Below are 26,066 nucleotides of genomic sequence, written 5' to 3' on the forward strand. Positions count from 1 at the left end.
CTAGTCCAGTTAAGGCTCCATCAAGGTACCCTTCAAGATACAGCTCTACTTACGAAAAGCTTTCCTGAGCCACTTATTCTGATCTGGTTTAGGAATACACTTACTCTATATTTATAAAATTATCATTTTTAGAGAATTTATCTATCTTCTGTTAGACTTTCAGTTCCTTCCTGCAGTCTATATATACAATTCTGGTATGGACTTTGATAAATGTTTGATTAAATCCGTGTGCCAGAACATATCAAACCCATCAAAACATACCTACCTGTGGGAATTGGCATTCCTACTTCTGGGAAATCTTCCAATAAATAAGCAAATAAATAAGAAAGTCAGTTAGAAAAGGTATATGCATAAAAATGTTCACTTCAGAATTTCTTATAATAGGAAAATATTGAAAATAACCTAAATGTCCAGCAATAGAAGAATGGTAGAATCTGCTAGTGACGTAGTAGAGCAATTTAGAATGAAGACTGTAAAATGATACAGTAATTCGCAGATGTTAAGTGGAAAAAGAAAAAAAACTGTTTCACAGCATGACGTTTTAAAATAGCTACTGACTCAAAGGGAACATGAAAATTGTATGAGTGGTTTGTGTGGATTGGGATTTCATTGCCTTCACTCAGAACTTTATAAATGTTGCTATGATAGCTCCTCAATTATAATTACAATGAAAATAACTTAAAATTAAACCCATATCATTCATACACCTGTGTATATTAATGTATGCACATTTGTATATATGCACATTTTTGTTTATGTGTATATATATATAATATATATTTGTATATATGTATATTTTTTCCTAATTCAGTTTTATGAAAGATCCAAGAAGCAGAGATAACCTTTTAGCATAACCATACCTAGCCTTGGTCTCTAATACCATTCTGCACTAACAGGAAACAGGTTTCCTTAGAGAAAAGGTTAATTCCAGAGCTGGGGCAGAGTTAAGGACAAGATAAACATGGAACATCTTACTATATTAGAAAGTAAGGAAGTGCTAAAAAAAAAAAAAAAAAAAAAAGCATGATGTAGGCATATCAAAAGACATAGTACCCAAGCTAAAGGTGCTCCTACTAGCTTAATCTGGGATAATTTAAACACTAAAATAATTAAATACAGACTTAAATACTTAGAAGTAAAAGGTCATGATGTAACTTACCTTCAAGTGATTCAGAAAAAATGTATACAAAATATACACATATAAATATAGGTAAAACTCAAGAAAACAAAATACAGAATGGAAAAAACAGGAATTCATAAATTAATGCAGATAATAAATAGATAAATAGGGATGAAAGGGCTCTTTGTTCACAGAATGCTATGTGGGCTGATGGGTAGATGTGGAGACAGTATTAGGTTTGTGGACTCATTTTGCAACCATAATGGTAAAATTATATCAGCAATAGTTGATTCTAAATTTAAATGGGAGTTTTGATGATGAGCAAGATGTATCTTCAAATCTTTCCCCACAATTTGCTTTTTAATTGGCAGGAAGAAAAAAAAAAACAGTAACTATACAACGGGAAATTCAGGCCACATATGGACCAGGTGATCAAAACTAATTATCATCAATGAGGGACAGATGGATATCATGTGTTTCCAGAAGTGATCACCTGTGCAGTAGTCCAGTTGAGAATATATATATAACCCCAATTTAATCATGAGGAAACATCAGACAAAAACCAAATAAGGAACATTTTATTTAAAAGAGGGGTGGAGTGAGAAGCTATATTCTTTAAAAATGTCAAGGTCAAGGGTGCCTGAGTGGCTCACTCCATTGAGTGTCCAGGTTCAGCTCAGGTCATGATCTTGACACTTGCAGTTCGTGAGTTCAAGCCTGGCATCAGGCGCTGTGCTGACAGCTCAGAGCCTGGAGTTGCTTCAGATTCTGTGTCTCCAGCCCTCTCTACCCCTCTCCTGCTCGCTCTCTGTTTCTCTCTCTCAAAAATAAATAAACATTAAAAAAAACTTTTTTAATGTCAAGGTGATAAAAGATAAAGGCTGGAAATGTTCCAAAGTAAAAGAAGCTAAAGAGTCATGACAACTAACTGTAGTACCTGACACCAGACTGGCTCCTATACTGGAGAGGGAAATGCTACAAGGATTGACCTACAAAACTGGAATGTAGAGGTAGATTCAAGTATTAGTCCAATGTAACACTCTCAGGTATTCATGGGGGACAGATCAGAATGTATGTAAGTTAAGTCAAATGGTTCAGAAAAAAATTGTATATAAATACGCATGTATGTGGTGAGAGAGATTTTCCACAAGAGCAAGCAAATGATAAGAATGTTCGGTATATTTTTATTTTTGAACTTTCTGTAAATTTAAAATTATTTCTAAGCAAAAAGGTTTTTTAAAAATTAAATCCACCTTAGAGACGCAAGACCAACAGGAAAATAAATGTTACTTTAAGACCCATCTAAGCATATTGGTTTTAAAACATTCTCCAGTGTATACTAAATTTTCAAGTTATTGTTCAAAATGTTTTCTTCTTTAAGTCTTCATTCTTTTGTAAAAGATGAACAGACCTATAGCTTTTACAGTTTAATCTAAATAAGTTAATATGTTGAGCCAACATTCCATCAGTTGTAACTTTCTCATTAGAAACAGCAGGAGGGAAAGAAAGCATTGAAATTACAAAACCTCTGTTCTCCACATTACCCACATTTACCATTCATTTGCTGGTGACTGCATTCCAGTTTGCAAGTAAAACCTCAGATTTTAAATTATGACTTCAGTTCTACTGTTAGGACAAGTAAAGAGTATGCAGAGACTCAAATGGGGTCGGTGGAAAGGAGTGGGGCAGGGTTGATTAACTTCACCATATTGAAGATGAAAAACAGCTGAAACTTCTACCCTAATTGAGTACCTTAATAATTGAGTTTTTTCTTTTCATAAAGTATATCTCTATGCGGAGTATTAAAGTTTGGAGAAAGTTTTCTTACTAGTTTTTACCTGTGAATTTGATGATCTGATGTAAAAGCACTCTTTTTTTTTTCCTTTAAAATTCAATTCAATTATTTGCACCCCCTTGTGGTCAAACATAAAATTTGACATTTTCAAAACATCTTCCAATTGGGCTTTTTGTTCAGGCATAGGAACCATGTTACTAGATTTTGTTTTCCTCCTGTTTTGGTGAATTGAGCAGATTATGAAGGGTTTCTGGTTTACTAAATAGTATTTTAAACAAAACAGGACTTAAATCTTCTAAAAGTGACCTCCATATAAACTTTAGTCTGTGGAAAATGGAGAAAATTACACCAACCTCAAGGGTTACTATGAGGATTCAAGAGGAAAATGCATATACATGCTTAGCTGACACACAGTAAGTACTCAGTAAATGTTATTTACCAACATCATCACTTTAGATGTCTCTTGACATTCTATATCTACAAGGGGGCTAGATCAAAAATTTGCCAGTTCATGAAGTTCAAGTACAATTGTGCAAATAAGTTCCTCAAATATCCAGACTATGTCTGGCTAATTCTTACCACAGATATATTTTTAAAGAACAAAGAATATATATTTGTCTCTGGATGACAGAAATTTGGATAGTTTTGACTTTATGTTTTACTTTATATACTGCCCTGATTTTGCCCTTCCCGCCCTCTTAGTTTTAATAATTAGAAAAAGCAATAAAATTATTCCATTTCCATATATTCCTCTTATGAATGATAAAACAATTAACATCTTTATTCCTCTAGCAGAGACTGTTACTCATATTTGGCAAAAATAGTTTGTCGGGCTGATTTATCATTTTAAGGGGCTTTTGAACACAAATGTTTAACTCCTATTGGTACTAACTTAGCTTTTTTTTAAAACACAAGAACCTTTTTAAAAGATTAGTGTTAATTACTGACAACAGTAGCTAACATTTAGTAATATACCAACCACTGTTAAAACGCCTTTACTATATTACCTCATTTACATCCTTACAACCCAATGCGATACTAGCATTACACCTTTTACAAAAGATCAAACTGAGAAAAAGTAACTTATAAAGCTAGGAAGTAGCAGGGCTGATATCCAAATCCAGGCAGTTTAGTTCTAGTCCACCTACTTAATCAGTGCACAGAAACACCAGAGCTGTAAGATAAACATACTACTTTGCAATGTTACTTCTTGATCTCAAATTATTAAAATCCATTTCTTTTCCAATTGTACCTCAATAATGCAAATCATGCTAGCCTTCTGCTATTTCCTTCTTAGTACTTCAGGCACCTGCAATATTCATCGTCTTCTTTAACCCTCACAATGATATATGTTTTTGTATACTCCTACAGTTAAGGTTCATCACAAGCTGTTTTGCAACAAAAACTGGAAAAAAATGTAGCAATGCCCCAGATTTTAAACTGTTGGATTTTTTAGAAAAGTTATTATCACTTGGGATCAGGAAAAAATTAACCAGTCAAAAATAATCTTAAAATGTAACAATTTAGGATCAATGGCAATTGTTTTGTTTACATTTTCATCTTAACCAGCTTGGTGGCGGGGAGGATAACTCTCCCAAGCATATGAATGCTTAGAAGAGTTTTCTAAAGAAGGTGTTAAAATACTGACAACTTTATCACCAATCATTGTCCTATCTTAGCGCCCAGCTTTGGGACATGGACACAGATTTACTTAGGTTTTGTGCTTCTTTCTACTTACTAGTTCCAAGATTTAGGGGCAGATTTCTTAATCTGAGTGTCGGGTGTCCTCGTGTATAAAATGACCATAATACCTACATAATTGGAGTGTTTTGAGGAGTAAACACGATCAATCCGTAAAGCCTTTATTTAGCTCCGTGCCAACCCAAAGTACAGTACCGCAGTCAGTACGTGGTATCTAGCTGTTATCACTTTATTAATGTGCCGCACAATGGAAACCCGTCTTCGATAGTTTCAGTTCCCTTACCACCCTTTAAAAAAAAATCACCCTAAGTGATACCCAAAGACTACCCAGTCACCTCCCTAAAACAGCAGAATGTTTTAAGAACAAGTGAGACTGTGAGAGAAACTGTACTCGATGAAAGCGCCTTCGAAACAGGCAGCTTAGAATCGACAAGGGCTCCAACACTTAAGTAATCCTTCAGAGCGCGCGGACGCCCACACCACACACACACACACACACACACACACACTTACTTGTTGAGCAGGGGAAACCACGCCCCCTGTGTGTGCTCAGGTTGGATGGCACAGCAAGAAAGAACCCCAGGTTCCAGTATCTGACAGATGCGGATTTATCCACGTGCTTGCAACCTGTACCTCCTTGGGCAAATTACTTAAATTCTCTGACCTTTGCTTTCCTGGTCTGCAAACCGATAATAATAATAGTACCTACCTCATAAAGTTGTTCTGAGGCTTAAGTGCAATAGTTCCTGTAAAGCGTTGACAAACAGCAAGTGCTCTACACACAGGCGGGGCTGTTTTAAGTACACGTGTATCCACACACATGGTCTCAGAGACACATTCCGTTGTTAGTAGTTTAAACACTGGCAATAAAACATTTTTCTTTTCGTCTAGGCTGCACCCTTACTTGTTTTCTTCGAACAATAAAATAAATGCCTATCGACTGACAAGTCATCTATGGACCCTCGGGCCCACAGTCCCCACAGTTCCTCCACGTCCGCGGCTGAGCAAAGAAGCTGGACGCACGCGCAAGAAAGGAGGTCGGAGGAGAGACTGAGGAAGCAAAGCGAGAGCGGCGAACAGCGACGATTCTGCGCATGTTCAAGGCGCGGAGGTTGGGGGTAGGAGTTTGCGCATGCGCAGAAGTGTCGGGAAAGCCAGAGAAGGGTTAGGAGGCGGTATTGACAGCTGTGGAGGCAGCCCGCGTTCCCGGCATGCCCCGGGGCGGCGGGGTTGGCTCTAACGAATTTGAATGAGGAGCCTCAGCGCTTTCGGCGCCATTTTCGAGTGATGCCTGATCTCATCCATCTAGCGGGAGAGAAGGGATAACCTGTCCGAGATTATAGCGCCACTAGGACTCCGCCGAAAAATCACTTAAAAATTTGCCAAAAATTACTTAGTGCAAAAGGCAACCCGCGGAGCTTCGCCAGGGTTGGCGCAGACGGTAAGAACCTGAAGAAGTAACAGAGCGGGACCTGGGAGGTGGCAGCGGTGGGACAGTCAGGCGATGGCGGGGGGGGGGTGTGCTGGGAGTGGGCACTGGGTCCGCCCTCATTTTAATTGCTAAAAATGCGAGGAGATGGGGTTGGGGGTAATTGAGTGTCTGCGAGTGGGCGGCGGCGGGCGGAATGTGGCGGGAGCTAGGAGAGACGGGGGTGTGGGGGGAGGGGAGTTGCAGTTTGAGCGGGACGCTGACGGGCTGCGTCGGAGCAGCCGCCGCCCAGCGGATCTGTCAGCGGGACCCCCCGCCCGGGGCCGGGCCCGGGGCGCGGCGGGGCTCCGTAGGCCGAGGCTCCTTGACAGGAGGGGAGGAGGGTCCCCTCCCCCACTTGCCGAACGAGCCGTCTTTAATCGCAGTTTTCCCGGCCCGCTGACGGCCGTTTTCTCGTGACATGAAACTTGAGGTCGGTGGAAAATTAAGGACCAGGAGTATAGTGGGTGCCTCCAGTCCGTCGTGCGGACCTGGGGTCCGCGGGACCCAGCACTGTATATCGTTTTAGACGCTGAAGCTTGAGGTGCCCTCGGGAATGTGAGTTTCACAACGTAGCCCTACGGCTCTGCGCTCTTCGGTCCCGGCTGGGGTAACCCTGACGGTGTCTGGCTTTTCCAATTTGGGCAAGATAGGGCGGGGGCAGACTTTTGAGGTTTCAGCGGGCTCCTAGGAAAGATGCTGGACTTTCGCTTTTTGCTCGGGATTTTTGTCCTTTGCTCTCACGGTGTTGTTTCTAATGGGGGGGGGGTGAAAATAGGACTTCGAGCTTGCAATTTCCTTCTCCCAGTTGCACTTTTCTCAGAAGACTCCTCCAGTCTTTGAAACATATCGCAGGGAAAAAAAAGCAATCTGTGAAACTGTATTGATGTTTTCCTCACGAACTGTCTTAGCCCGGACAGCTGAACGGTAATTTTGCAATCCCCACCTTTTCTCGGGAACGCTCTGGACTGTGAGGCGGAGGGAAGAGGACTGTTATTTGTCTTTCCCTTCAGTGGTTTTCTTTTTTTTTTTTTTTAACCTCGTAGTTTCTACCAATTCTCAGTCGACAACTCTTGAATGATTTGAGCCCGTTACGGCTTTAAGTAGTACTTTATAAATAATGGCCTTTGTAAAATTTATTCATTAAAGATCTATTCGGTTTTGAGTCTTTTTCTGCGCGGAAGGCACCGCTGATTAACCCTTTGCTGGTGTGTTTTGCGTGTGGGGCGCGCGGCTCTGGGTTGCGAATATGCAGGAGATGGGTTTTGCAGCAGCTATTCAATTGTTCGCGAAGAGGAAAAACGCTTTCTGGGAACCGCAGTAGCACACTCTTTGGGACCACCTGCCTAAAGGGTTTTCCCCCCTTGGAATTGATGTAACGATTGATTGATTTCTTATTTCTGTAAAGACTGGAGGACCCGCCCTCACTTAGAATCTGTCCCCGAGGAGAATAGGAGAGCGCAATGTGATGTTTTTCAAATTGTGTCTAACGGAGCTCCCAAAACACCGGACTTGTTACCCACTGATTGGCTGGAAGGGAGCGGGACTAGGGGGTTTGAATGTTGAACACTAGATATAATTCTCTACTTTCCGAAAAATACTTTTAGAGAACCACGGAAATAGTTAAGAAACGTTAAGACGGAGAGTTTGGGGGGGTGGAAAGCTGGTGTTTAATCTTTTTTTCTTTCATAAAGGACTTTCGAACAGTTCTGAAATGTATATTAAAAGTAAAACTTAGGAGGCAGTTTTCGCAAAAATTTTATTTCTGTTGGCTGAAATTGCAAGACTTTTATGTATTTGCTCCTGTTATCTATTGGTTAAAAACTGACTGTAGGATCTAGGTTTTTTTATTTCTTAGGCAGAAATTTTTCAGTTTAAACTACATATTTCAGTGCAGATTACGGGAGAATTGTTTCTTTTATTTTGATGAAAAGAAACTTTAAATTTCTTAGGAATGAGCCTCCTCACATTGTCCAGAAAAATTGGATGTATTTAAATTTATTTTCCACATGTAACTTACAATACATAGGTTTTGCAAATTCAGCCATTGCTGTGAACTTAAAACTTTATTTACAAGAAATTTACGTTGTGTCACTTAAACAATAAAACAGGTAAGTATGCACAGGTGCCTATGTATGATTTCATTCCTTTGGTAAATTCACTGTGAAAAAATATATTGCCTACATTATGGGTGTGTTGTGTCTTACTTGGTTGGTTTTCAGTTGATTTTTGTTTAATGTTGGTTGAGACAGCCGTCAATATATTTCTATTTATTACCAAGCTTGTCATTCCGTTTAATTGCATCTTGATAAAAGGCGGGTGTGGTTTTCAAAGCAAATCGGTAAAGTCAGTGATAAACAAGATAACTGTAGATGCTTTTTAAAAGATTTTTTTTATTTAATAGAAATTAATGTTCTTTTATGAATAGCAGTTGAAATTTTGAACTTAGTTTCTATTCTAACATTAGGTCAAATATGCATTGTTAGAAAACCTTCAAATGAAAAGATCCCACGACTTTTAAAATCTCTGTAGGGCTATAAATATAATTTATGTTGAGTGAAATAGCTGAGTTTATAAATAATGCTATTTTGTATTGCCTTCATAGCAAACATTGCAGTTGTGGAATCTTTGTTCATTACCTTTTTTTCAAAGCTATTTATTTTGAATTATCTCATGAAAATTTCATGAAAGGTGCTAATTATCCTCTATAAAATTTGACTTAATTAAGTTGTAGCAGACTCCACTTCTCTTGTAAGTGTAATTTTACCTATGATACAGAACTGTCAGGTTTTACTTTTTTTTTTTTTAACTCTTATTTTGGGTTTGGGGCTTTAATATTCATTCAAATTATTATGTGACTTGGAGAGTTTTTGATGGTGGGGTAGGAAAAGGCTTTAAACTCCACCAGGCTGGTTAAATTTAACCATACTTTTTTAGTGCTTTGGTTTATGGGGCTTTTTGTTTGTTTTGGGGGGTGATGATGGATTGTTTTATTTAATAAGCCACTTTTTAAAGAAGTGAAGAACTCCTTTATTTAAAATATTACACTTAAAGCTCGAGGATGCACTAGCACCTAAATAAAATTGACAGCATTTAAAATATTTTCCCTTTTATGTGATGGGTTTTTAGATTTGTGGCCATGTAGGTATGAGTTTCAATTTGTATATTATTATTATGTGTGTTACCCATATTTCTTTGTAGAAATTGATAATTCTCATTTATTTTCTATTGTAAGGACCAGAAAAGTCCTATATTACCACTGGAACACAATGGTGGGGAAAGGTGTTGCCAGTAGCTCTATTCTTTTTAAAGCTATGTTTATATAACATGGGGGAGAGGGAACTAGAGAAGGTAAGGTAAGAGGGAACTAGAGAAGTCCTGGTAGCACTGATACTCATTTGTTTGCCTTTCATAGTTTTTTTTTTAAACTCCAAATAAAAGTGCAATTTTAGACTTTGCTTTAATGCTATTAACTTGTCTTAGTTGTACATATACAAAACGTAGCCTCAGGTGTTTGCATGTAACACTACGTTTTTTTCTAATCAGATTAATATCACTTTCAATGTTATCAAAAACTGGAACTGAGGATGAAAATTTCAAAATAGCTTTCATATTCTGAATCCCTTGTTTCCTCATGCCTTGTGTACTACATTTTTTTTTTGTTTTGTGAAGATATGTATATTTTTATTTCTGTTTACTGGCATGCAGTAACAATATACTTCAATATTGGTCAGTTAATTTGATTTACAAGAAAAAAAATGCTCAGAGACTGTACTAGTTATTTCTTCTACGTGATACATAAGCTTTCTCCAATTAAAAAAAATCAATTAGACACACTATTTTGAGATTTTATTCTATAAAAATTTGTCTCTCGTTTTTTAAAATTACTTGCCTAAAATTGGCTTTTGTCTTTTTTTCTTTTGTTTAGTGAAGCTTAATAATTCCCACATTGATTTCTTTTTAACCCTTTTTTAGAAGAAACAGATTATTGGTCTGATTATAACTAGAAAACACATCTTAGAAAGAATTGTCATACCAGAGTATTCATGTACATGTGGTTTTGTTATTTCTTACTGTCACTAATTTTTATTTAGCAAACTCAGAAACACTGTGGCCAGGCAACTAATTTGGCATGTAATTAGACTCAAACTGTGACTTGCTGAAATTTGGTAGCCCCACTTCTCTTAAGACCAAAGTAAATCAGTAATAAACTACCACTTTGAAATAAGTGTCAAAAATTAGATTAAGTCATTTTTGCTAGTGATAGTATTAGACGTTAAAGTCGTGATTGTCTTAATGTGAGTAACATCACTTTTAGAATTTCACATTACTAATAAACGTTTATATTTTTGTCTGATTATTTGCATATACAAATGACTGTAGAGCCTTCCTATAAATACTGCTTTCTTTTAGGGAAATGATTTTCCTTTGCCTTTTTCCTCCCGGTTGTCTGTCTTAGAGATGCTTTAAAGGACCTCCTTTTAAAAAGACAAGTTTCAAATATCAGAACTGATATTAAGTATACATATGAACTTTATTTTTAATATTTTTTATCTAATTATGAAAGTTTAATATACTTTTTTCATTGCTGTCTTATTTCATTTAAAAGTCTTTGCACTGGAAAAATTTTGCACTGGATTTTAAGTACAAATAATTAACTACTTTGTAATATATTTGACATTGAGTTTTACTATTTGGGGGGTTACATCTTTTTTCTTCTCATACACATTTGGCTTAATTTTTCTTCTATCCAAACCTCTTTTGTTCTTTATTATCTAGTATTTGTTGTTTCCCCAGTGTTTAAAAACTTAACATTTGGCATAGAGTATGTATTGGTTTCTACTATTTTCCTTCTGTGATTTTTAAAGTTGTGATACCTTAATTTTCAGAGCACTCAAATATAGAAACCTTTGTATCTTTTGAGGAAGATGATGTAGAAATGATTTTAATGTTTCGAAATGCCATGGTATTTAGATTGGTGTTGTGAGTTACGAATGTGTGGTATTTGTTGTTAAATATTTGGCAGCAGAGGAATAAAGGTTTTTTGGTTTTCATTTATTTTCCTAAGCTATTCTTAAATAAAAGAAAACTGAGCATTATGGTTAACATACAGTACGTTATAAACCTATGGTAATTTAACAGCTTTATATTTTTATATAATTGCCATTAAATCATTAAGATTCAGGTGAAACAAATGAAGAAGCCACCTCTATACATTTGGTTACACAACATCTGCATGGAAATATTAAAAACCATTGGCCAAATAGTCATCTACTTGTTACTTATAAATGTTTTAATTTATATAAAAAGTTAATTCTAATTTTTTTTTCTGTTGGAACTGTAATGTCTTAAAGTATTTGGAAATATCAGTATAATTGTTCACTCGGGCATGGCAAAAGACTAAACTTAAGAATAGTAATTTCTGTCATCATTAAAATGTTTGACTATTTGGGGAGAAAGGTAGTTAAAAATTGATCTCTGTCTCGAGTAGTTCTTTTAACTGGATTTTATGGGTTTTAGAAACACAAACTGTATTTCTGATGTTTTCCTTATAGTCCCCTTTACCAGTCCTCCGACACTTAGACACACACACACACACACACACACACACACACACAACTTTGAAAATGAATGCCCTAAAGAGAAATGAAAGCAGAAACATATTAATCTGATTTGTTTGAAGAGGCTTCAGATGATAAAGCATATCACAGGTGTTTCTAATCAAGTTATTTCTGTTTAAAAAACATTATTTTCAAGTTAACGTTTCTTTGAACACAGGCAAGATTGGGGTCATTTTGAAGATTTTTACCTTCGTGTTCAGGGATCAACTATGGAACTGCAGGAGGCGGAAATCTGTTGAGTGTCTTCATGCTATAATACATGACATTTTTATTGCAGGTTTTGACCTTTAGGAGAGAGCCAGTTCTGGAGAACAACCTAACTTCTCTGATTGAACACTCACATAATGCATTGGAACATGATAGGAGATTAAGGTATACTAATGAATTTTAAAAGCATACTATTTCATATCTTTGCAGTATAATTGGACTAGACTGTTAGTAAAGCTAGAGCTTTTAGGTGAGCTAAAATCAATAAGGATTTATTAATAGACAGAAATCTGTGAAGTGGCCAAGGTAGGTTTCTCTTATTAAAACCTATATAATTGCTATTCTCATCATCTTTTATTAGATTCCAACTGAATTCTAAAAATAAGGATATATAGTGATTTTTCCTTTTTTTTTTAAGGTTATTATACTGGTATATAAGGAATTAAGTAGTACACTTTTCATCTCATAAAATGGAAGGTTTAAAACAAATAGAATTTGGTGCTTGGCTGTTTGACAGGTATAATGATAAGTAGAGACTACAAGATTAGATAAGATTAATGAGACTAATTTAAGAGAATTTAAAGTATTCCAAATACCATCCTAACTAAAAGTGGCATTTTGGTTGAAACTGAAAAACCTGCTTTCTTCAGCTGAAACTAGTATCTATCTTACTCATAGACACTTTGAGTAAAATATTTTAATTGTTCATATCAAAAATTACAGACTATAAAAATGTAGAATGCCAAAACTTCCAGCCACTTATTTTTACCTCCAAAACACTTTATCACAGAGTCACTTTTCTAGTATATTTTCTTTGATTTTTGTAGTTTTGTTAAGGTTTCAGATACTTAGCTAATAAAAATTTGATTGTTTTCTAAACAGTGACCTGGGATAATGAAAATGAACTTACTGAACAATGAACAGAACTGAACTAAGTATTGGTTAATTTTGGCATGGTAAAAATATTAAATCATATGATAAAGTATTAACCATAATGGTTTTTTTAATTATTTGCTAGAATGAGGTTTACTAAAATAGAGCATATGAATTTTTCTTTAAATTTTTTTTTACTAAAAATATTTACTTTATATGCCTAAGATACAGGAGATAGCAAAGATTTGTTTTCTTAAGAAAAGTGTAATTTAGTCTTATGAGTGTAATTGTCCTGTAACTGCTTGTATGTTTAAATAATGTTCAGTTATTTTAAAGCAAATTTTCTAATGTGTTTCACCATTGAGGTACATAACAAAATATTTAAAAAACTAATATTCAGTAATTATTATAAGATATTAGATAGATAATCCAGGAATGTGAATCCATTAACAAAGCTAAATAAAATATTAAAATTTAATAGAAATCAGCTTAATAAGGGTGAAGTTCACATATTGATGTCATTATACTATAAGGTGTCACTGTACTGTTGGAGATAAATACAGGGTATAGAATGTCTTCATAACTTAGATTTGAGAATGTTATGAAAAAGCAGCTTAGTGTGAATAGGATGGAAATGAATACAACTTTTTCCCCCCTTACACTTAACCAATGATTTTCAGATTAGAAAACATTAAGATGAAAAGTGGAAAATACGGCTTCTGAATGTCTGAAAAATAAAAGCAAATCCAGATATCTTTACACACCACCTATTTTTTTTAGTTATTATTTTCTAATGTTTCATTTATTTATAGAGAGAGAGACAGCATGAGCAGGGGAGAGTCAGAGAGAGAGAGGGAGACACAGATCTGAAACAGGCTCCAGGCTCTGAGCTGTCAGTACAGAGCCAGACACAGGTTTCGAACCCACAAACCATGAGATCATGACCTGAGCCGAAGTTGGATGCTTAACTGACTGAGCCACGCAGGCGCCCCTACACACTGCCTATTGTTAAATGGAGGAAGAGTGATAGCTTTTGAGTTCACATTTTAGATAAAGACATAAATCCACAGTGTTGTTTCCAATTTAGAGAGTTTATGATTTATGATCTTTGAAATTCTCAAAACTTATTGTTTGGACACAAATATTTAGCATCATAAAATCATATCTCTTTCTCTGTCTCTATATGTATACATATATGTACTGGCTTATAAACTTTCAAATTTTAGGTTAGTAAATAATTTAACATCTGAGAGACTTGATGCAAATGTTAATAGCTTTCTTGTATCTGGTCAGCTCTTACAGGATAAGAAACTTTAACCTAATTAGTAGTGTGTGTTATTATAGAAGACAATAAAGGCTTTTACTGCTATGTGTGATTGGCTGTCCTTTAACCCTGAAAGGACATTTTCTAAGGATTTTAGGTGTTTTAAATTTGCAATCCTGATTATCTATATCTAAGCCTTGGTAAGTACACTTTGTCATGTCAAGATTTGGGGGAAAGGATTTACTATGGTTTTTTATAACTGATAGACTTATTTGTACAGTATTTATTTTCTGGCTTAAATAACATTCATTTTCAGGAAAAATTCTTAATTGTTCCTAAAATATAGTTATACTGTCTTATTTTTTTAAATACTTATCCTTAGCAAGGAAAGACTATTAGGATAAACTAGAATAGAGGTAATTTAACATGTCCACTTAGGTACTTGAAATTATTCATTGTCATTAATGGATAATTCTAGTTTATAAGGACAACATATTTTAAGCAGTTTCTCAGCTGTAACAGCCTTTTTTTATTGTGGTTTGTAGTGTTGCTGAGGATTCATTAAAGAATAAATTATAAATTTTTTAAATGTTTATTTGAGACAGTTTTGTATATGTGTATTTTGTGGTGTTTCTTGACCAATAAAACATATTCTTGGTCTATTTTTTCTTTTAGAATTCTATTTTCTGATAAACGTTTTCAAAAAGCAATATTTAACAAGAAGATTTAAGTTTTTCATTAAATATCATTTTGAAGTAAAATTTCAGTTCTTAACACCAAACCACACTTCTGATATTTTATTAATGTATGATTTGGCTTAGTTTTACTTTTCTGTTTCATGAGTAGAGTCACTTGGAAGAGAAACATGTAGCATGTGGAGTTCCAGAAACTGATTTATCCACTGGTTAATAGTTTATTAATTTGTTACTGTTTTGTAAGTGTCTTAATTTTTAAATTTTTTGATATTTGTGTTAGTTTTTTCTGTTGTTTGGCTTTCATAATAAATGTATTTAGTACTTTTGTTACCGTGTGATCCTCAGAATTATTTCTCTTATTTTTATTAGCATTATTTCTTATTGAACTGCTGCTAAGCAGAACAGTTGTTTTTCAGTTTTGATAAAAATAAAGGATTAGATTTTTCCCTTTTTTCCCCACAAAATATTATGATCTGAATTTTAGATATTTGAAAGTTTTAATAAATCCCAAACTAGCCTTCTTGATTAGATCTTACTTAAACTTAGCCAATCCTAGCATTTTAAAAAATAATTTATAGATGTCCTAATTTTCCTGACTTTGTAAACATTTTTCAGAATTAAAACTTGCTTAAGGCATTAAAAGATCAGGATTGCATTTAAAGTTGAAGTTTTAAGTCCATAAATAGTATCACATTTAAATTTAAAGATAATTTGACAGAACAAATATTTCTATTTGTTAACTCATCATTTGATAATATGTACTTACTGAGTTTTTAGCTTCCTATTACATACTTAAAGTAGGTAAATTATATGTAGAAATTTTCTTAATAGTTGTAGTTTCTGTAAAAAGAAAAAGAAACTTTATGGGCTAAAATCTTATTTCTTTGTTAATAGGGTCTGATGTCAAACATATGGTGATGATTAGATATGTGGAACTTGGGAGCCTGGAGCTTTTTATAAGCAAAATATAATTTCATTTCTTGATTAAATTTCAAATACTTTCTTATTTTCCAGGAGAATGGATAGGAAAGATAATATGAATTTATGAATTCATGGCAAACCTGGTTAAAATTCTTCTGAGAATTCTGATAATTGAGCAGTTAAATCTAACCTAGGAGGTGAAGATCATAGCATGTGTCATTAATTTTTTTTCTTAGTTACATTATAGGTTCACCTTCTAATCAAAACACTAATTTTGTCTTCTCTTCCCATCCTACTTTTTAAGAAAAAAAATTCTTAAATAATTGTATTATATAGTGATGTAAGCAAACCTGATAGGTAGGTTGGACAGGAACCATTTTTGTCCTCTGGGTCAGTTGCATATGCTTTTCTTAGCTTGCTGTTTCAGCAGCAGCAGCAGCAGCAGCAGCAGCAACAATGAATAAACAAGTATCACCACAGCCCTTGTTCTTGTCCTTTACAGCTGGGAGCAGGGGCTGGGAGATTGCCGCTGCTTGCCAGCTGTTGTACAGAATAGCATCTGTATGAAATAATGGTGGCTAAAGGAGCTTACACCCACCAGTTTTTACAGACCAGGTAGGAAGGGCCCAACTATCATATATAGTAAAATAAATAGATTTTTTGACAAAAAGGTACTTTTTCCCCAAAGCCGCACAAAGAGAACAGTAGTTGCTTATAGTCCTTGGACTTCTATATTTTTCTATTATTTATTTATTCTCCGGTTTTAGGTACTTAATTTTTGTTTTGCTAATTTCATGTATGAATGGAAAACGGTCTTGTTTCTGGAAGTATGATGGTATGTTCATGTATTTCACTTTTAAGCTGGTAGATGGGAAAAAATTATTAATAATTAGTTGCTGATAACCCAAGTTATGTATTGTATTAAGAAAAGAGAAGTTGACTATGGCCACATAGAAGTGTTTTCTTTCACTTTGGGGCCATATTCTGAGCCAATATATATCTTTGTTTTATAGCCCAGCCTAAACAAACAAGGCCAAATTCTTGTTGATTTCACTATAACTAAAAAGAATACCCCTTACTACTTAGTGTTGTATTTAACGAAAGACAAAGCAGGCTGCAAGTGGAAACTCATTAAGTCTTTACTTTTTCTTACTATTAAAATAATGTTTTATATCTGAAAGTTAAGATTATTCTAAATCTTTTGGAATTTGGACTTTGTAATATCAAATGATACAGAAGGGTGTTTTTTTATTTTTAGAATTTGAATTTGCATAGCTTTGAATAACCTAAATATTGTGCATTTTTCTCACCATTTGTATCTAATTCCAATAGGTTATAGTTACAGGAAAGTGAATGTTAGATTTCTATTAAAGGTCAGATATCATTTGTAGTTTCTAGGAAGAAAACTACAAATGACATTTTATTTTCCTGTGTAACCCTAATGTCCCAATTTAAAGTCTTGACATTTGCAGTAGCATCCTTTTTAAAAGGTGATCATAGTTTTTCCCTGCTCATCTTTATTAAAATTACAAATGATGGGGGCCCCTGGGTGGCTCAGTCAGTTGGGTGGCCAACTTTGGCTCAGGTCATGATCTCACGATTTGTGGGTTCGAATCTCGCGTCGGGCTCTGTGCTGACAGCTAGCTCAGAGCCTGGAGCCTGTTTCAGATTCTGTGTCTCCCTCTCTCTCTGACCCTCCCTTTCTCATGCTGTCTCTCTCTCTCAGAAATAAATAAAATGTTAAAAAAAAAAAAGTTTAAATTACAATTGATCATTCCTACCAATCACGGTAAACTCAGAATATGAATTTCCTGCTAATAACCATTGAAACAAGCTCTGTTGTAGTAAGTGCTTAGTTTTGTCTGAAATGATAAATGAGCCCAAAACCAAATCTAATGTGAAATCAAATGTATTCGACCATAAATTGAATAAACTTTTTTTTTTTTTTTTTTTTTTTATTTACTAATACTAGAATTACTTTTTTCCTTTAATGTATTTGATATAATTTAACAGGTAATGTTTTAGTTACCTACACTTAATCAAAAAAGTGAGTTACATAATCCTTTATATTAAAAACACCTTGTTTTTACTATGAATCACTACATAAAGTATCTATGGCCCACCTGTACCAGAATAACTTAGAATAAAGCATTTTTCCAGCCCTGCAGAATCCGAATCTCTGGAGCTGGGACTCAGGAATTTGTACTTTTTACAAGCTCCACGTGAGTTGTTTTAGAAGCACCACATGTGAGGAGCACTGCCCAAAATGAAGTGGGGGAGGATTCTTCACATCAATAAACCATTTATATTTTCTGCTCCCCACCCCTCTTTGGTCATCATGGATTTAAGTTCAGTAACTACTTCTGAATCTTATCATCTCTACCACAGTCGTTCTAGATTAAGTCTTGTTATTTCCTCAATCATGTGAGGAAAATCTGTTTTATGAGAGCTTTATTTTTGTTCAAGTACCTTGGGGCAAATTTTAGTCTTTTCTGTTTGTTTGGTACATTTAGTATACCTATGTTAGACCTATGCTTGATAAAAACAGAAGGGTTTGATCACTTAAGAATTTTAAAATTTTTTCTCTAGATAGTGACTATTTTTCTTAAATGTGTAGTTTTTTTCTCTTTAAAAAAAAAAAAACATAGAGCAAAATAAGCATGGCAGAATATTAGAATTCCATGAGAGGGCCACGGTTAGGATGTGGGGATTCATTTTGGTATTGTCTTGATTTTCCTGTGGATTTGAAATATTTTTTCAAATACATCAAAAAGTACTATCTTAATTTTGGTGAAGGTCTTCTACAGTAAGATGTATACTTAGAATGCTCCTAAAAGCATGGATGAGTTTATACTCCTTGTTCTGTATCTTGTAAGTAATAGAACTAATACTTCTACTCTTATAAATAAAGGACACCCTTGGAAACAATTTTTCTTATCCCTGCTCTTCCATTTACCCTTGAATTCAGGCAGTTTCACAATAGTATTTTCTTTTGTTATGGCCATCAGTCCTAACATTTTCAGTTATTTATGCATTTGAAACTCCAACTTAAGCTTTGTATTTATACTAATTTACAGTAGAATTCTTAGAATTGAGTAATACATGGATCTTTAGATTTTGCAGTTGTATACATGTTACGTGTGTATGTGTGTGAGAGATTGTTCAGTCTTGAGGTATGTCTTGAATTTATCTTAAAATATCTGAAATTATATGATGTCCTCTAGAAGCTGAGTATGCTCCAAGTTAGACATTGAATTTTGTGTTTTAGTTGCACTTACATATTTGACTTTTAAACTTTGGGAGGTAATAGTAATAGAAAAGTGAATATTTAAAGCTGATGATAATACTCTGGACTGAAATATGTAAATGTTACTGGGTGTTTATAATCTGTGATTGTGCTGTATAAGGATCAGAAAACTGGTTATCAACTTCAGCTGAAAATTTTCTAACTTCTATAATGTGATCAAAATTTTAAATTCTTCACTCTTATTTTTTTTCCCTAGGTTTAATAAAGATAAAATGAAGACCATACTAAAATAGTCCCCTGCTTGGCCCAAAAACTTTTACCTTGTAAGTATCCACTCTCAGTTAATATTTAATGTTAACCTCTGCCATTGCTGTAAAAAGGTAGTGTTTGGCTACACATGTTGATTTATTTTGAATGATAAGTTTCTAATCTCCTTACCCCTGCATATTGAAGTTTGGTATTAATTTAATCCAATTTAGAGCAAGAATAATGCCATTGCTTTGGGTAAGTTTTCTGTTTTGAAAAGTACTTTACAGCAAAGCCCTATTAGCTAAATCTGAGAATCACAATTTTTAATGCTTGTCCTTCAAAGGAATTGATAAATAAGTAATTTTTTTTTTTTAATTCTTACATTTTTAATTTATTTTTGAGAGTCAGAAAGAGACAGCACAAGCAGAGGAGGATCAGAAAGAGAGGGAGATAACAGAATCTGAAACAGGCTCCAAGCTAGATGTCAGAACAGAGCCCAACGCGGGGCTCAAACCCATGAACTGTGAGATCATGACCGGAACCGAAGTTGGACAGCCACCCAGGCGTCCCTGTAATTATCTTTTTTATTATCATTATTAGGTTTATTTTTTTTAATTTTTAAAATACTTACTTTAAGAGAGAGAAAGAAGGGCGCCTGGGTGGCTTAGTCGGTTAAGCGTCCGACTTTCGCTTAGGTCATGATCTCGCGGTTCGTGGGTTCGAGCCCCGCGTCGGGCTCTGTGCTGACTGCCAGCTCGGAGCCTGGAGCCTGTTTCAGTCTGTGACTCCCTCTCTCTCTGACCCTCCCCTGCTCACGCTGTCTCTCTCTCTCCTAGAAATAAATAAAACATTAAAAATTTAAAAAAAAGAGAAAGAGCAACAAGCAGGCTCCACACTGTCAGCGCAGAGTACAATCTACAGCTCAGTTTCACCAACTGTGAATTCATGACCTGTGCTGAAATCAAGAGTTGGATGCTTAATTGACTGAGCCACCCAGGTGTCCCATCATTAGACAGATTTTTTGCTAGTTACTTTATGGTTTTATAAATTGGAAGTATTCTCTCCAATTTATCAGTTTTTTCATTTATGTGTGTTTATATTTCACTAAATTATTGTGCACACTTTTTTGTGATATACTTAAAATTCAGCTGTTAAACTTCAGAAGGTGGGAAAGACAGAAAGGCAACCCCTTTTCCTTCCTTTTATATATATACATGTGCACCTCTTTCTTAGAATAAACATTTTTACCCTGATTCATTTAACTTTTGAGAAACTTAAAAATTTTAAGGGAAAAATTTGAACAGGTTGTCTAAAATTAATGTCATACCCCTAGAAAAACTCAAATCAAGGTCATGGTAAATATACAAGACAACTATTTTCCTAAAAATATATTAGACCCTAGGGTGCCTGAGTGAGCCAGTCAGTTAAGCATCTGACTTCGACTCAGGTCATGGTCTATGGTTTGTGAGTTCGAGCCCTGCGTTAGGCTCTGTGCTGACAGCTCAGAGCCTGGAGTCTGCTTCACATTCTGTGTCTCCTCTTTCTGCCCTTCCCCAGCTCATGCTCGCTTTCTTACATTTTAAAAATATTTAAAAAAAAAATATTTGAGACTCTAAAGTCAAGTTACCAAAAGATTCATTCCCATCTATTTCTTGAGCTCATTTTGTATCTAAATAAAAGAAACTTAAGTTCAGCTGTATTCTGTTCTTGGTGTTGAGGGATGGCACTGTTTTAGTGAAAACTAGTGCATCACTTTATTCTCACCGTATCTAATACCATTGGATTAGTGACTCTGTGAATAATGTTTGTGTCGAGGAATAACCTTATGATATAGAAGATCTGCCACTGAACTCAATAAATAGCTTTTAGGGTAGAATCAATTAAATACTGAAAACTTTTATTAATGAGCCAGTTTGAAGAGTAGCCAAATACCGCAGGTCACTTCTTTCTCTAATTTTTTCCTCTTTATATTTTTGTCTCTGGAAAACTAGAATGGAAACATTTGCAAATCCCCAAAGAATCCTATATAGCCCAGGCATAAGTTCCTTAATTGGTCCCTTGGAAACCAGCTCAGTTTTACTTCAGCTTACTCTTAGAAATCTTTTTGATTGTTACTGCACTCCTATTGTAGACTGGAGGGTAGTCGGCTTTACAAAAATAGGTTATCATTTAACTTCTTTTTTTTTTTTAATGTTTATTTCTGAAAGAGAGAGGCAGAGAGGCAGCGTGTGCAGGTGAGGGTCAGAGAGAGAGAGGGAGACACAGAATCAGAAACAGGCTCCAGGCTCTGAGCCAGCTGTCAGCACAGAGCCCGACGCGGGGCTTGAACCCACAAACCGTGAGATCACGACCTGAGCCAAAGTTGGATGCTTAGCCGACTGAGCCACCCAGGCGCCCCAGGTATCATTTAACTTCTAACAGATCTAAAAGCATAGATAACGTCACATTCTTAACCTTATTTCATCTCCTTTATAAATTTCTAAGGAAATAAGCTGGATATTTTCCAGCATCTTTTACATAGGTCTATTTGCTGTATTTTATAATTGGAATGCTTTCTGTTGGCTGTTCTAGGTAGTATGTCTGGAGTTCTCTTTAATCGTAGTTACTAAAATGGTGATATTTCCAATCAGTACCTAGAAAAATAGGTACATATTGACAGTAGTCAGTGATTCTATACAATTATGTGTGTATATCCCCTCTTTTGTTATTCTCTTATATTTATTTAATGCCATTCTTTATTTTTTTTTTAATTTTTTTTTTTTTTTTAATTTCTGAGAGAGAGAGAGATAGAGGGGGCTTGGGGGGAGACACAGAATTCGAAGCAGGCTCCAGGCTCTGAGCTAGCTGTCAGCACAGAGCCCGACACAGGGCTCGAACCCATGAACTGTGAGATCACGATCTGAGCCAAAGTTGGACACTTAACTGACTGAGCCACCCAGGCACCCCTCTTTAAGGAATTTTTTAAAGCTGTTCCCCACTTCTGGAATGTGTATGTTCTGGCAGTTGTAGAATATTGGTGTTTCATATATTCAGTGCTGTCTGAATTAAATAATGGCAGTGTTTTAGATTCATTTTTATAAATTGAATAAAGAGATGAAATCTTTTCTAAGGTTTTTTGTTTTTTTTTTAGTTTAAAGCTCTTAAACATTTGTTGCCTAACATAAAATATTGAGAAATAACCATATTTTGGGGTGCCTGGGTGGCTCAAATTGGTTGAGTGTTCAACTCTTGATTTTGGCTCAGGTCATGATCTCATGGTTTGTGCCTCACATCAGGCTGTGCACTGAGTGTGGAGCCTACTTAAGATTCATTCTCTTTCTCTCTCTCTGTCTCTCTGTCTCTCTCTCTCTGTCTCTCTCTCATAAAAAAAAAAAAAAAAAATTCATAAGGGATAAAGCCAGGATTCCATCTTGGGTCTTCCAGCTTCAAATTCAGTGTTCTGTATCATTGTTCCCTCAAATTATTTTTGCTGCATACTGATAAAGTTGGGAAAATGCAGAAATTGCCTAGTAAATTCTATTGCATCCAGGATGATTTTAGAGTTTAGGAGACATGCCTAGAATTTTTTAATATTTTTGTTAAATGCAGTAATGTTTTACATAAATTAGATGAACTGAAATTACAGCAGCATAAGATAAAAATTAAATATGCCTAAACAAAAATGGTAATTGAATCAAAATTAGAGTTGCAGATTAATTAATTGTAAGGAAATAAGGGGGAAAACATTCAATTTGTATAAAACTTGTATCTTTTTTGCTGTATTTAAAAATTTTTTAAATCTGTTACCTGGGGTGCCTGGGTGACTCGGTTGAGAGTCCAACTTTTGATTTTGGCTCAGATCATGATCTCATGGTTTGTGCCTCACATCGGTCTCTGTGCTGACAAGGTGGAGCCTGCTTGGGATTCTCTGTCTCTGTCTGTCTGTCTCTCTCTCTCCCCCTTCCCCTCTCATTCTGCCCTTCCCCTGCTCACTCTCTGTCTCTCTCAAAATAAACAAACATTTAAAAAATAAATCTGTTATCTAATATGAAAAAAAACTAATTTAAGGCACTGAAACATTCCCATTTACTCATTCATGTTCAAGTTGATTTCTTAAAACATTTACTTATTGTTTCGTCTTTCAAAATGACTATTTTTTCGTAGAAGATCATAAAAATGAAAAGTTGATATATATTCAAGAGGTGGTAAACAATAAAGATAATTAAGAGCCCATAGTTCAGAATATAAACCATGAGGCTTGGAAGTAAAACTTTTATAAAGATAAAGAACAAGAATTGAATGATTCTGTTTTCTAATTTTTTTAATAGCTTTCTGTCGCTCTTTTTTTTTTTTTTTTTTTAAATTCTGCATCTAACCAGTAAGGCTTTTTCCATATCTAGCTAGAGAATGTGGCTTTGCTTTTAGCCAACAAACTTGAAAGTACAGTTTAAGGGATGGAGGCGCTTTAATGTTTGTATATGAGTAGAGAAATGGCGTGGGCCAAACCAGTTTGAAGCTAGTTTGAATGGATGATAGGTATGAAATAATTAAGCCAGTTATTTGCTCAGCATAGTACTCAATACTGAGAATAATTTTCTGTCTTCAAAAGTTCTTACAGCTGGGCAATTTAGTATCAACTAGAAAGGCTGAAGAATACACTGGAGAATATAGACTTAAATTGTCCTCTAAAGTAGGGATAAATGGAAAGGGGATTAATGAGTATTTTAGCCTCCAGCAGAAGATTCAGAGATCAGGGAGGAATATGCAACTTAGGAGAGGAAAGAACTGGAAAATAATTGACTACAAGCATGATAAATAATTTTCTTCCATTTGCTACTTACCTGGTGGCCACAGCACATGCCTGATCAGTTTTGTCCACCCATAAATACTTAAATGTTTTTCTAACGTATAGGGACCCTTTTTTCCTACAAAATGAGTAACAGTCATTTACTGTAATAACATCTAGTTTCTCTTAAAAGTGATATTTTCAGAAAAGTCCACATACTGTTTTGGGTTGTTAGGTCTCGTAGACCTTTTAACTGGAATGGTAGAGGCTTTTAATTGGAGAGAAGTAGAAATACTGGATATGTCCTGATTATATAGACCTTAATATATGGGGGGGGTGGGTAGGGGTATATACATATATGTATATGTATGTACATATATGTATACGTATACACACAAACACAGATAGATTAGATAGATAGATAGCCAGATAGCCTGACTTTTCTGGAATAAGTTGCCTAGGTTGAAGTCCACTTCACACACAATTTCTAAATAATCATTTCTTCATCAGAAAAAAACCAAGGAAGCATAGACATAGTACAGTTTTATACTTTACTCAAAAGCTAGGTTTTTATGGATTATAAAATGGACTTTTTGGATTATATCTGAATACTGTTTCATTACCTGCCTATTCTCAACATTGAATTTTAGATGTATCTTACCTACTTAATCATTTTGTTTTTAAGCATTTGTATCCAAAAAGAAGTTAAAATTTTTTAATGTTTGTGGATTTTATATATTTATATATTTCATAAAACTTTCACTTTCTTTATAGGATAATAAGGAATTATTTATTATGTTTAATGAAATTGTCATGCAGTTTAGTTAGACCCCATAATTTAGACCTATTCTTAAAGATACCAAAGCATGGCTAATTTTAAATTTTCTCCAGGTATAGTCTCAATATTCCATACCACAGGTGTAGTATTCCCTTGTCCTGAGCAAGCATAGTCATTCTGTGACCCAGGGGCTATATGTAGCCACCTCCTTAGAGGTTTACATGCAGAATTTGAAGCATATTTGAAGACAGTAATTATTACAGATTGTGTTAATGCCATATTAAAAGGAAAATTAAGTGCTTGAAAAATTGAAAGTGATGTACCCATACTTAATGGGTATGTCTAAACAAAATAGCAGAAATATTTTCATGGCATGTATTAGCATCTGAATATCTCTGTCATGCGACAGTGGGAACAGTCTATTAGAGTGAAAGAAATTTTTAGTTTAAAATATCGCCCCCCCCTTCTTTTTTTGAGAGAGAGAGAGCGTGAGTGAGCACAAGAGGGAGACCCAATCCAAAGCAAGCTCCAAGCTCTGAGCTGTCAGCACGGAGCCTGAGGCGGGGCCCAAACTCGTGAACTAACTCAGCTGAAGCAAAGACACTTAACTGACTGAGCCAATCAGGGACCCCTTGGGATTGTGAGTTTAATTCCCACGTTAGGTGTAGAGTTTACTGTAAAACAAAACAAAACAAAAACCGTGACTATTCAATGGAAAAAGGACAGTCTTCAACAAATCATGTTGGGAAAACTGGATATCAACTAACATAAAAAAGAATGAAATTGATACTTCATACTATATGTAAAAACTAAAATGGATCGAAGACCTAAATGTAAGAACTAAAACTATAAAACTCATAGAAGAAAACATAAGAGGAACCACTTCATGACAGTTTTAATCATGATTTCTTAGCACACCAAAAGCACAGGCAGCAGCAACAACAAAAAGGTAAATTGGACTCCCATCAGAATTTAAAACTTCTGTGCATCAAAGGACACCATCAGAGTGAAAATGAAAAGGCAACCTACAAAATGGGAGAAAATATTTGCAAATCCTATATCTGATACAGGACTAGTATCCAGAATCTATAAAGAACTCTTACACCTCAACCACAACAACAAAATAAAAACCCAGTTAAAAAATGAGCAAAGGACTTGAATACATATTTCACCAAAGAAGATATCCAAAGGGCCAATAAACCTAAGATGCTCCATTAGGGAAATGAAAATCAAAACTATACCAAGATACCACTTCACATCCATAAGGATGGCTATTATTTTTTCAAAAGAGGGGCGCCTGGGTGGCTTAGTCGATTAAGCGTCTGACTTTCGCTTAGGTCACGATCTCGCGGTTCGTGGGTT

General features: G+C 35.0%; 2 long non-coding RNA genes across 8 annotated transcripts in view; one reads left to right on the forward strand and one right to left on the reverse strand.

Annotated features, from left to right (window-relative positions):
* The window catches only part of LOC144222087 (uncharacterized), a 38,585-nt gene extending 33,059 nt beyond the window's left edge, over positions 1 to 5,526 (reverse strand). For 3 of the 4 annotated variants that reach the window (XR_013332284.1, XR_013332286.1, XR_013332283.1), the window contains exons 1-2: positions 5,326 to 5,526; positions 266 to 298 (exon numbers count right to left, since the gene is read on the reverse strand). This is a non-coding gene — a long non-coding RNA (uncharacterized LOC144222087). The remainder of the gene's footprint in view (positions 1 to 265; positions 299 to 5,325) is intronic. The other variant, XR_013332285.1, reaches the window with a different exon arrangement.
* A 151-nt stretch (positions 5,527 to 5,677) lies between these two features.
* Positions 5,678 to 26,066, forward strand: part of LOC144222089 (uncharacterized) — a 110,099-nt gene continuing 89,710 nt past the window's right edge. For 3 of the 4 annotated variants that reach the window (XR_013332287.1, XR_013332290.1, XR_013332291.1), the window contains exons 1-3: positions 5,678 to 6,057; positions 11,983 to 12,077; positions 19,169 to 19,235. This is a non-coding gene — a long non-coding RNA (uncharacterized LOC144222089). Of the gene's footprint in view, positions 6,058 to 11,982; positions 12,078 to 19,168; positions 19,236 to 26,066 lie in introns of those variants that run through there. The other variant, XR_013332289.1, reaches the window with a different exon arrangement.

Source organism: Crocuta crocuta, unplaced genomic scaffold, assembly GCF_008692635.1.
Source record: "Crocuta crocuta isolate KB4526 unplaced genomic scaffold, BGI_CrCroc_1.0 scaffold190, whole genome shotgun sequence".
Lineage (NCBI taxonomy): Eukaryota > Metazoa > Chordata > Mammalia > Carnivora > Hyaenidae > Crocuta > Crocuta crocuta.